Source organism: Megalobrama amblycephala, linkage group LG2 (genome assembly GCF_018812025.1).
Source record: "Megalobrama amblycephala isolate DHTTF-2021 linkage group LG2, ASM1881202v1, whole genome shotgun sequence".
In the NCBI taxonomy this organism is placed as follows: Eukaryota; Metazoa; Chordata; class Actinopteri; order Cypriniformes; family Xenocyprididae; genus Megalobrama; species Megalobrama amblycephala.
In genome coordinates, this window is record NC_063045.1 from 44,565,675 (window position 1) to 44,578,096 (window position 12,422).

General features: G+C 36.0%; 1 protein-coding gene across 3 annotated transcripts in view; it reads left to right on the plus strand.

Moving 5' to 3' along the window:
- The window catches only part of si:dkey-175g6.2 (FK506-binding protein 5), a 44,456-nt gene extending 39,754 nt beyond the window's left edge, over positions 1 to 4,702 (plus strand). For 2 of the 3 annotated variants that reach the window (XR_007182981.1, XR_007182982.1), the window contains 3 exons: positions 1,323 to 2,366; positions 3,163 to 3,243; positions 4,088 to 4,702. The gene's annotated coding sequence lies outside the window, so the exon portion shown is untranslated. Of the gene's footprint in view, positions 1 to 1,322; positions 2,367 to 3,162; positions 3,244 to 4,087 lie in introns of those variants that run through there. The other variant, XR_007182984.1, reaches the window with a different exon arrangement.
- The last annotated feature ends 7,720 nt before the right edge of the window (positions 4,703 to 12,422 follow it).

Below are 12,422 nucleotides of genomic sequence, written 5' to 3' on the forward strand. Positions count from 1 at the left end.
GAATGTGTTCTTGCATTTAAAAACGTGAAATGCAGCGCAGTGAAATAGAAAAGAACTCAAGGTCTGAAGATGTGTTTTAAACTTTGTTAATGTTGAACTTTTATTTATTTATTTTAACTTCGCAGTGTGCATGTATGCATAAAACAATTAAAAAACTATGCAAAATGTGAAACAGTGCAGTGAAATGATAGAGAACACAAGATTCGAGACGTGGTTTAAAAGTTGAACTTGTTATTTTTCCATGTAGAGGACGCCAGGTATGAACCGGGTAACACTTTTTGCTTCAGCATCTTTAGCTCACTGAATTTTTGAGGTAGAGTGCTCAAACTTATACAAAGTACCCACATTTTTTTTTTTTTTTTTTTTTTTTTTACCAGAAAAGGCACCAATTCAAACATCTGCATGGTTATCACAGCCCTTTTGAGCTGATGTCAAATACAACCTTTGTTACAACTTGCCCCACATATGCTGGGGTAAGTTGTAACAATTAAACACAACACAAAAATGTTCATTGTTTAAGGGCTGTCTCAGAATCTTCACCACTGGCTTTCAGCATTGTCTTCGCAACTGATCTGACTGACCTGCCCTTTTTTTGAAACATTATTTCCTTCAGAAAAACAAAAGCAAAACAAACGACAACAACAACAAAAAAAACATTGGCAGGCACCCTTCTGTCTTTACTTTTCATTTTCTAGTAATTCAGAAAAATTATTAAAAAGAAAATGTTCTTAGTTTTATGTAAGGAGATGGTTGTAACAGTTTTTAATGATGTTACAACCCACCCCACCAGTCAGCCAGTGTTTAGCAAGCCATATTAGCATAATGGTTTTAAATTAGCAGGTTAAAACTGCATCACATTTTGCCTGAGAATCTACAATATAATTTAAGTTAAATGATTTTATCTGCAAAAGTTTATATACTAAACAAAATCTGGTTTTGGCCAAAAACCCAAAAACATTCTTACCTCAAAATCATTTTTTTAAAAAATTTTTTATAAAAACCTGCATGTGCATATTTCCAGCTTTGACAGTCATTATTGATTGGTGGAATTGGTGGTGTTACAACTCTCTCCATGTTACAACCATACCTGGTCTCCCCTATCTGGTCTCCACATGTTTACATGAAAAATAAAATAAAAAAATTTAAAAGCAGCGCAAAACGCTACTTTGCCAGATGCATGTTTACATAAAATAATGAAAAAGCAACGAAAAACGCCTTAAAACGAAGGCTACATAAATGCAAAAAACATATTCTGTGTGAACAGTCCCTAAACTATGCTAATCCTTCTCTTCTATCCTATTTCATTATGTGCTGCTTGACAGACCGTTTCATGCGAGGAAGGGAGCTGTTGTATTAGTGAGAGTGTTACACAGGAGAAATCTGAATCCGGTCAGACCCCAAACATTACACAGGCCTTGGCAGCGACTCCTGTACACACACAGAGTATGTCTAAACCAGTCACTGTTACCCAGCTGATAAATGCTTAGACTGATAAGACGGATAAGGAACATTTAAAAATGCTGAACAGTTTGTCCTTGTGCAAATATTCAGCCCTGTAATGCAAATGATATTTACTCAGGTGGATAATGGGAAACAATGGCCAGTACACAGGCCAAATTTACTTTTGGTTATTTTGGGCTGTTTGTTCTGTAAAAACAAACCTTTACCGAAACAACATTATGTAGGCTATAGAGTGAAATATGACTAAGTGCTCACAAATCTTGTTTTACATAGGTGAAGTAGCCTATGTTAAGTAAGTTAATGAGTGTGCACTTCACTATAGAAGTCGCCCTTGAACTCTGTTGGTACTGCTTGAAATCTCAACCCACGGAAGACCTCAACATACCTCAGGTACAGTGACAAGCTCATGTTTTTAATATGTGTAATATAAAATATAGGGCATGCTGTTAATAGATTAATGATGTAGTTTGTCTGCCTTTTGGACACTAGATAGACTCTGGGGTTGGATTTCATTTGACCTGGCATGCATTCAGTATCTTGTTGCAACCATCTCAACTGGTTGTAAATTATGTAGCTAAGTTAGCTTTGCAAAATATGACGTGTCATTCCCGTGTCTGTCCACTAGATGGAGCAGGAGAAGTTCAGTAACGGTTTTGTTTCAGCTGCAGGTGGACAGTGAGGATCTAACACTGCCCCTCAGTGGTGAGCGCTTGAATTATCAGCGAGACCCTAGGCCTCATTTTGGAGTAGCCCACTCCTCTCGCTCTGTATCGTTTCCCCTGTGGGACAGTGATAGGCCGAGAGAGATGAAGAGGGGGGAGGAGAAGGAGGAGACCGTGGATTCTGTCAGCTGTTGTCCTCACTGCCATCTTGGGCTGCCACGTGATACACTGCGCTGGCATGAGGTAAGTAGACACACAGTTGCGTTTAAAATGGAATACTATGGTACTGCTTACTGCATATATATTGTATACCGCAGACTATAAATAATACAAAATAAATTAACAAATTTTATGTATATGGAAGCCCATTTCTGCAACATAAGAAAAAACACATGCTTTGGTAAATCATAATTATGACAAATTAATTGTCATAATAACGTAGTTAGTCATATTTATGAGAAGAAAAGTCAAATTATGGCATAAAAAGTATATATACTCACAAGCCACTTTATTAGGTACACCTTGCTAGTGCTGGGTTGGACCCTCTTTATATATAGATTCAACAAGGTGCTGGAAACATTCCTCAGAGATTTTGGTCCATATTGACATGATAGCATCACACATTTGCTGCAGATTTGTCTGTTGCACATCCATGATGTGAATCTCCAGTTCCACCGAATGGGTGCTCTATTGGATTGAGATCAGGTAACTATAGAGCCCATTAGAGTATTTTAACTCATTGTCATGTTCAAGAAACCAGTTTGAGATGATTTGAGCTTTGCGATGGCACATCATCCTGCTGTAAGTAACCATCAGATGGGTACACTGTGGTCATGAAGGGATGGACATGGTCAGCAATAATAGAGGGTATGCACTGACATCACTTTCCTGCCGGAATACGCTCCCTCATCCAGACTGAGTGACAAAAGAGCCTGCTGCATGACTGAATTTAATAGGGGAAACTGTGAAAACGCGAGTAAAACACGAGTAAAACAAACGATTAAACTAAAGGTTGGATTCGATTGTGTTCCTGTTACAGCTTATCAAAGATCCGGTAATCCATGGATATTGACATGCAGCCAGGAATTGTGTTTCCAGATGCTTTATATAAATAGAACAGGTAGGTCGAAATCAGGGTGATCACTTATATCAATTTTATATATATCATCCAGTCCTAAAACTTGTATAGTTTTTGTCAGTGTTTATTTAAAAACACCCAATTATGCAAAATATAAGATGGTTAATATTTAATTGATGAGTTGTCAATACAATATAATAACAATACAAAAATTTTACCCCAAAATTCAACATATTGACAAAATAACTGCAAAATCAGTTTGAACTTAAGCAGATCATCTTGACTATGACTTAGGCAGCTGACTTGTTGCCTCATTGCCCTATAGGCAATGACTTTGCAGGCAGCGTTTGCACAAAACTGATTTCACAAAACTGATTTCGGACATACTTCTGAGGCAGTGTAACAATTTAATGATCTACTGCAAAATAGAGCAAGATTTGGTGAGAACTAAACAAAGTTTCAAGTGCCATCTTTGTTTTTCTTGCTCAACTGTCACCGGATGAAACGCATAGGATTGTGGGATATCAAAGGTAGTGAAGGATCTATGCTGCCTTCAAAAATCAATCAGATGAAGGTAGCTCAGGAGACAGGAATGCATCCTCTGAAGTTGTGTGTTTGGTTGATAAGATATTTGCATTAATGAGCAGTTGAACAGGTGTACCTAATAAAGTGCCTACCACAAACACTTTTTGTACTTTTGAGTTTGAGTTTGCTTCATCAAGTTATTTTGCATTTAGTTTTTTATGATGTGCATCAATTATTGGACACAACGCAAATAATAGAGTGATCTGTAAAATAAATGTTCAGTAATGAACATATATCAATATATCAGTACATTTTACCGACTTTGCTTGCACCGTTGTTTGATTTCTGTCTTTTTGTGTAGGTAAAGTGTCTGATGTTTGATGGACAGAGAAACAGTTTGTCTTAATGAATCTTCAGTAACTATCCCTCCGTCTGTTGATGGCTAACTGAAATAAGCTATGAAATTGTTGATATTTTTGTTCAATCCTCTTTTACCTAAATCCTATTTCTATTTATACATTTTAGTATATTTTTACTAATGTATTGTAAACAATTTAAGGACTGGACTGTGTGAAATAATAGCATTTCATTTCAATAGTAGTATTACTGTTTTTTGAGGTCAAAAACAGTGGTCAACTGCTTCACTGCTACCAAGCGAAATCCAATTTTTTATTTCAGCATTACATTGCATGCTTTTTTGTTTGTCAGCAGTGAGGAAATTGAATCTTTAATGTTGGATCATGGATTTCTTGTCTTTACTCTTCACTGTAGTGCTTATTTTATTCATACTATTATAAGCTTGAAATTATGCTAATGCATTATGTGCAATGTTGTCAAAATAATATTTACTAAAGATTAATCAGGAATGTCATAAAATGTAATGACTTGCCCAAAGTTTGCTAGTAATATGAAAAATATCATTATATATACATTGTTAAAACTGTATACACTGTATACATTAAAATTGTTAACAATGTTGAGAGTCTAAAACAATTTGTTTGTATTTTTATTTAATACAATGTATTTATTAATTAATACCTAAAAAAAGGTCTTGAGGAGGACTGATTGGACCAGGGGCCGTATGTACAGTATAAAGCTGCTCAGAGTAAAATTTTAGTCAGAATTCTAAGAATAATTTTTTTTTAGATAATTTTACTCTTATTCCTAGACTTAAGAAAAGTGTGATTCATAAAGGTTCCTAAGTGTCAAGACTAGGTCTCAGCTCCTAAATTATTTAAGAGTGCTGGAGAGGTATCCTAGTTAGGAGTAACAAGATGGCAGCAGAGAGGAGGAGAGACCACACACTTTCCAATGAAAATATAATGTATTGGAGTTAGATGACAGGGAGTTGATAAATCTATAAAAGCTTGATCGTCAAGGTATTCTTTTTGTAATTGACCAAGTAAGAAATTTAATAAATTCTCCCTCTCTACAAATCAATGCTCTAACTGCAGAAATGAAAGTAATAATTAAATTTTTTTGTGACTGAAAATGCAACAGTGCACCGGTGATGACTTGTGCCCATCAGTCCATAGTAAGCAGGGTCTTAAATAGCACTAATGTGGCACTGACCACACCAAACATACAGTCAAAAGTGATGTGCGGAAGTTGGCATGTTTCATTGTGTTATTATAATGAATAAAACAATTGGCTCCAATCACAACTACGCAATATGCTTACAAAGACTTTAACACATTTTTATTAATATTTGAATAAAAGGTGAATATGTCAATCTTCCTATGCCACTTTTGGCCACTACTGTATGGCAGTTTACTTTCCAACTAATCTTCAAACCATACGGCAAAAGCAAGACAATTTTAAGAGAATTTCAAGCTTCCCTGGAGTTGTTGGAGCCGTTGATGATGGCTGAATCATCGCTCCAACTCTAAATAAGGGGAGTATTCCCTCACATTCTATTGAATTAATAGGAAATAATCTGATTTAATGAGAAAAAAATGACCTAACGAGTTAGCGTTCTTTTATCTGAAGTACATTCTTACAATGCAAACATCCTAAACATTTAAATGGTTATTTAATTTACATAGATCAGTGTTCATATCTCAAGCTCAAACCTCATGTTGCAGGTGTTATTTGAGGCAGCCAAAACCTGGATGACTCAAAGTTGCCTCAAGCTAAGAATTCACACGTGGAGAGAATTGTCTAGCAACATTCTGAGGCCAGAAGTGTCCATACACCAATGACTTATGAGCCAAGACAGGAGAGCCAAAATAAATTTAATTCAAAACAGGACACAACTCCATTTTGCATAAAACAGGCCTACAATGTATTATGTTACTAATATGAGCATTTTAAAACCAAGAAACATCAATTGATTTGGAAAGCCATAAACAAACAGGGGTTGGACAAAATGTGAACACCTGGGAAATAGGCAATATATTTCTTTATTAAGGTGTTTACCAAAGTGTGCTTTTAATACAGCTTCAAACCTTATTAGAATAGATTAATACAACTTTTAAATAGTCTCCAGTTGAATGTCATCTATCAGAACTTCTGCCAGTTGCTTGAAAGATGTTGAAGGAGGGAAATCTGCTTCTCACACTTCTCTCTTAAAAACTGCCCACAGTAGGTTAAAGGGTTAGTTCACCCAAAAATGAAAATTCTGTCATTTATTACTTACCCTCATGCCGTTCCACACCCGTAAGACCTTTGTTAATCTTCAGAACACAAATTAAGATATTTTAGTTGAAATCCGATGGCTCCGTGAGGGAGCAATGGACATTTCCTCTCTCAAGATCCATAAAGGTACTAAAAACATATTTAAATCAGTTTATGCGAGTACAGTGGTTCAATATTAATATTATAAAGCGACGAGAATATTTTTGGAGCGCCAAAAAAACTAAATAACAACTTATTTAGTGATGGCTTATTTCAAAACACTTCTTCATGAAGCATCGGAGCATAAATGAATCAGCGTGTCGAATCATGATTCAGATCGCGTGTCAAACTGCCAACGGCTGAAATCACGTGACTTTGGTGCTCCGAACAGCAGATTCGACACACTGATTCATCTGTGCTCCGATGCTTCATGAAGCAGTGTTTTGAAATCGGCCATCACTAAATAAGTCGTTATTTAGTTTTTTTTTTGGCGCTCGAAAAATATTCTTGTCGCTTTATAATATTAATATTGAACCACTGTACTCACATGAACCGATTTAAATATGTTCTTAGTACCTTTATGGATCTTGAGAGAGGAAGTGTCCATTGCTACCTATGGAGGCCTCACTGAGCCATCGGATATCAACTAAAATATCTTAATTTGTGTTCTGAAGATTAACGAAGGTCTTACGGGTGTGGAACGGCATGAGGGTAAGTAATAAATGACAGAATTTTCATTTTTGGGTAACCTAACCCTTTAATAATATTCAGGTGTCAGGTGATTAAGCTGACCAGGACAGATGATGAAGTTCATCTTGGTGCTGTCTAGAGTTTATGATCATAACACCATCCATATAGCTTTGAGTGTCAAGAAGGGCACTATATACATGTAACAAATTATTATTATTATTATTATTATCACATTTTAGCAGTGGAGTCTGAGATAAAATTTTTTTAGCAATTGTATTTCTTTCATTGATGTTGGGAGTTCACATTCTTGTTTCTCCGAAAAACAATTCTACAGCCAGTTATTCTACTTTGAAATGTACGTTCAGTGACGGGATATCTGTTTTTGTTGTGGTCTGTGTGATCCCATCCACTGCCAGTTTACCCAATAGTATTTACAAGGTTTACGGAGAATGGTCAGAAAAAGAAAATATCCAGTTAGCGGGGGTTCTGTGGGCGAAAATGCCTTGTTGATATCAGAGGAGAATGGCCAGACTGGATGGAGCTGATAGAAAGGCAACAGTTACTCAAATAACCACTCGTTACAGCCGAGGTCTGCAGAAGAGCATCTGTGAAAGCACAACATGTCGAACCTTGAAGCAGATGGTCTACAGCAGCAGAAGACCACACCGGGTGCCACTCCTGTCAGCTAAGAACAGGAAACTGAGGCTACAACTGGCACGGGCTCAACAAAATTGGACAATAGAAGATTACCTGGTCTGACAAGTCCCGATTTCTGCTGCAACATTCAGATAGTAGGGGCAGAAATTGGCATAAACAACATAAACCATCGATCCATCCTGCCTTGTATCCTATCCCTATCCCCACCCTAACCCTACACATAACTTATCCCGAAAATCAGAGGGAATGACAGGTGAATAACACTGAAGCCTCTAACCATTGTTGTAAGCCAAAACTTGACGTAAACTTGTTCCTCAAATCTGATAGATAGATAGATAGATAGATAGATAGATAGATAGATAGATAGATAGATAGATAGATAGATGATAGATAGTCGATCGATAAAGTGAATAATACCTAGAGGTACATTGTTTAAACATTTAGGCGCAAGTTTGATAAACATGCAAATGACAAGCATAGGAAGTTCTCAACAAGTACCATCAAATTATTTGATACTGAGCTCTAAAGGTCCAGCAGCCCCTACAGTGAGGGTGCAACAGTAAAGTCTCACGGCACGAACCAATAGGTTAAGTTATCACACATGGAATAGGATACAAAGGATTCCAAAATCAAGGGAATCTGTATGTGAAACATTTTAAGATAACTGAAATTGTTTGGGTGCAAAGTGCTTTAAATAATTACCAAAAATGCAATCAGTTTGAAGAAAATCACCAAAAATTAGGAGCTTTAAATTGCTTGACTCAACAAATTGACTTTTCCTGGCAATTTAAGCTCCCCTTCAGTTGCTAAAATATAGTAGAAAGATGTCCTTTCACTTGGAGTGATGGAGCAAAACCCTCCATCATTGTCACCCTGGAGCTCTTATCTCCAGCCCTGGTCCAGTCTCTCAGTAGGAATGTGTGGCTAAGAGGTGGGGTGCAAAATTGGGAAACTGTTGGCAGCATTTGAGGGACACATCTGTGCTTCATCACCGCAACCACATTCATGTACAAAGTATCCTGTGGCGCATGGAGCAGCTAATACTTTTAAAAATGTTGTCAGTTGAATACTAAACTGTGAGTTATAGTTGCATGTGTGTGTGTAACAAACACTGAAAATAAAGCTTGCACTTGAGTCAGCATTCAAAAGCATTTCACACCGATTATAGCTGACACCTAACACAAACACCCACAACATTCACACCCTAACACAAGACCAAACCATGTCAAGTAATATAAGAACCATATACAGTTTTGTGCAAAAGTCTTAGGCACGTCAGTATTTTCACCCCCCAAAAAGGTTTTAAGCCAGTTATTTATATATTTTGCTGTAGTGTGTCAATAGGAAATATCTGTTCACATTTCCAAACATTCATTTTGCCATTAATTGTAATAATCCAGTGAGATTTTTGACTACACAAGGAGTCTGACAACAGCTTTATAGTTATTAATAAACATATTAATAAACATATTTGTTTAATCATTTGTCTTACATATAACTTGATGAATGCTGATACTGATGCTGATTTTTGTAATTAAAATTTGTTATTCATTTAAAAATATTTTATACATTGAATTAATGTGAATTCAACATATTCCATTATTGCTGCATGGTTTTAATTGTTAGATACAGTTCAAAACCTCTCAGATACACAGTGGTGTACCGCATGTCTGTGAGGCCCCCACGCAGAGAATGAGATGGGGGCCCCTCCCACAAGCAGTGATGTCATGTGTTAAAATTAGTTGTGCACCTGAGTCCGTCTCCCTCACAGTTTACAAAAACTGATTTAACAGTGAATCATGTGGTGAATTATCATTGCATTGATTCATTTGATGTTATTATTGAATAATATTATATATATATATATATATATATATATATATATATATATATATATATATATATATAGGCTAATGTTTAGTGATTTTGATATCGCAGATTAAAATACTGGCAGGAATAAATATTTAGGCTAATTTCCTCATTAAAACCAAAGGTGTTCATCAGTGATTGTACATCAAGAGCAAGGACACGTTGTGTTCATTTTGTTTTGTGCTTTTACCAGAACGAAACGCTCGATTGTCTGTGTGAAGACTGCGCATGTGCACGAGCGCCAAGAGAACTGATAACAGCAGCAACGAGCACTGGCCATGATTTCAGAAACAACACATTCCAGCGGATAGATAGCCTCTTATTTAACACAGACCTACGAATTTATTATCTAATTGAGATATTTCTTTCTTTTTAGGTACAATTATTCGCTCTGTTTAAGTTCATTTTTGAGACGTTTCAGTTTCTCGCAGAGACAGCTGAAAGCACACCCTGTTTTTTTATTTATTTTATTTTACAAAAGTACAAGGTTTTGTTGTTATTGTGAGCGTACACAAATAAAAGTAGACAACTTATAGTCTTGCACCCAGGGGCGTAGTTTGTGGGGGGGATGGGGGGGAGGTAACCCCCCCCAATATTCAAATGCTTCAGTTACAACCCCCCCAATATTTCAACATAAAAATCACAGTAGATCAGATGAAAAATATGTAGAATTAATTTATTTTGAAGCAATAATTTTGTTTGTATTCAAATATGAGTTTGTCATAATAAATTAGAGAAAAAAATACTCCCCCTCCATTGAACCGATTGGTAACGTCCAACCAATGCGCGTCGCACTTTCACCAAAACAACGCGAGTGGCGCTCTACTGTTTGAATGAGAGTTTGGTCAAAGAGAGACGTTAAAAAGAATAAAGCATGTACTGAGAAGGAGGTATGAGAATGTTGTAATAGCTAAGTACACTCCACATATATTTTAGCTAGCTAATCCATTGCAATTCAGCCATAACTAACAGTGTAACTGCAACCGGTTACCAAAAACAGCCGTCTGTTTTGTTAGTTCATGTTTTAATAGTGTCTGTATTTATCAACGACAAAAGTATTCATATCGGTGTTTGTTTTCTTCCTGAATTAATCTGACTTTTGAACGAATTGGCTAAATGAACGATTTAAGTGACTGACTCAATAAAAAAAGCGAATCGCTGCCGCCTACTGGCAGTTTCAATATTTAACATCATTTCTTTCTTTTTAGAATCACTCAGTTATGTTAGAATTTGATGAATGATTATACATAAATTTCATAAAGTTATGATAGATAGATAGATAGATAGATAGACAGATAGATAGATAGATAAGAAATAAATTATCCAATAAACGTTACACACAAAACAGATTATTATTTTTTTCATAAAAAAAATAAAAATAAATAATAGACAGCATACCAACGTTCAACCCCCCCCAATGTTGAAACCAAATCTACGCCCAAGTTGCACCAATCTGTAGGCTATCGCGAAAAATGACGGAAAGCCTGTTTTAAGTTGCTTCAGCTGTCATGAGGAAAAATCCATCAGAACGCGCCGGCGCTTTCGTCGGCCAGAGGGATAAAAATGTAACCAATTTAGTTTCATATTTATATTTAAATATTGGGCTATAGCCTAATATTATTTATTTATTTTTTTTTTATTTCACCTATGTTGATTATGAAAAGTGAATAGAATGACGGATGCGTAATGTCGGGAGACATGCAGTGGGTTAGACATGAGTTTGACCACTTCATTAAGTTATGTTTTATAGTAGGCTAAGTCTTTCTTTAAAGTGAATTTCGTTTTGTAGAAATTGTATCTTAATTTCAATCAATGTTTCATCAACCAATTGCCTATATTTAATAAATAGGAAGAAAACCAACAATGTCGGGTGTGGAATGGATTGAATGTGTAACAAACGAACCCATGTTTCCGCGGCCTTTGAATTAGGCTAAAGCAATAGACGTCTTTCTGTTTTTATTTAATTTATTCATTACTTTATTACATGTCTTTATTACTTAATTAATTGATAAGATATTTTTGGTCTAAATTCTAAGTTAGACACAAGTTTGCGTATAGGCTATATAAGTTTCCCTTCTAGACAAGCGCGTCAATTGCTGTTTTGGCCGCAAATTTTCAGTAATTTCGATCGGTGCATCAAATGATATAGGCTAGGCCTAAACTAAATTCATGTATTTACAGTAAAAGAATAAAGAAATAACTCTAGACTTATTGGCTAGGCTACATTTGGAAAAGAAGTTCAGACATTCCGGTAAATGACCATTACCTAGCAGAGCTGGCGATGGGGTAAATACGTTTGGGCAATATATAATAATAAAAACAATAACAATAATAATGTCTCAGCAAAGACCGAACATATTTATTTGTCTCGGCACACAGCGCATCAAAGCTTGTTGTTGTCTTGGCTACCTTACAAAACGCTGCAACAGTGAATTTTTCCCCCTTTTGTGGTAATTTACCACTATTTTCTATGATCTTCTGCTTGCATTTTTGGGCTTCACTTGGATGCTTTATTTTCATATTTATAGTCAACTGAGTTCAGTTCTAAAAAAGCAAAGGCTACATAGTAAATAGGTGAATCTGCGACGGGGCCCATCATAGGGTGGGGGCCCCCACACACTGCGGGGGCTGCGGGGGTGTCCCGTACGCCCATGCAGTTACATATGTATAACTGTGCATATCTATATTGGATGTCCTGCTTGCTACAGTAAACATACATTTTCTAATCAAACATCCATTATTATTATATGAAGTAAAATTGTATCATCTAATTCACCTAATTAATATTACATAAGACGAGTAGGTAATAAATTAATCAAGTGTTTACAACCGACCAATGATAGAGCTCGCTGATGACCTCTATA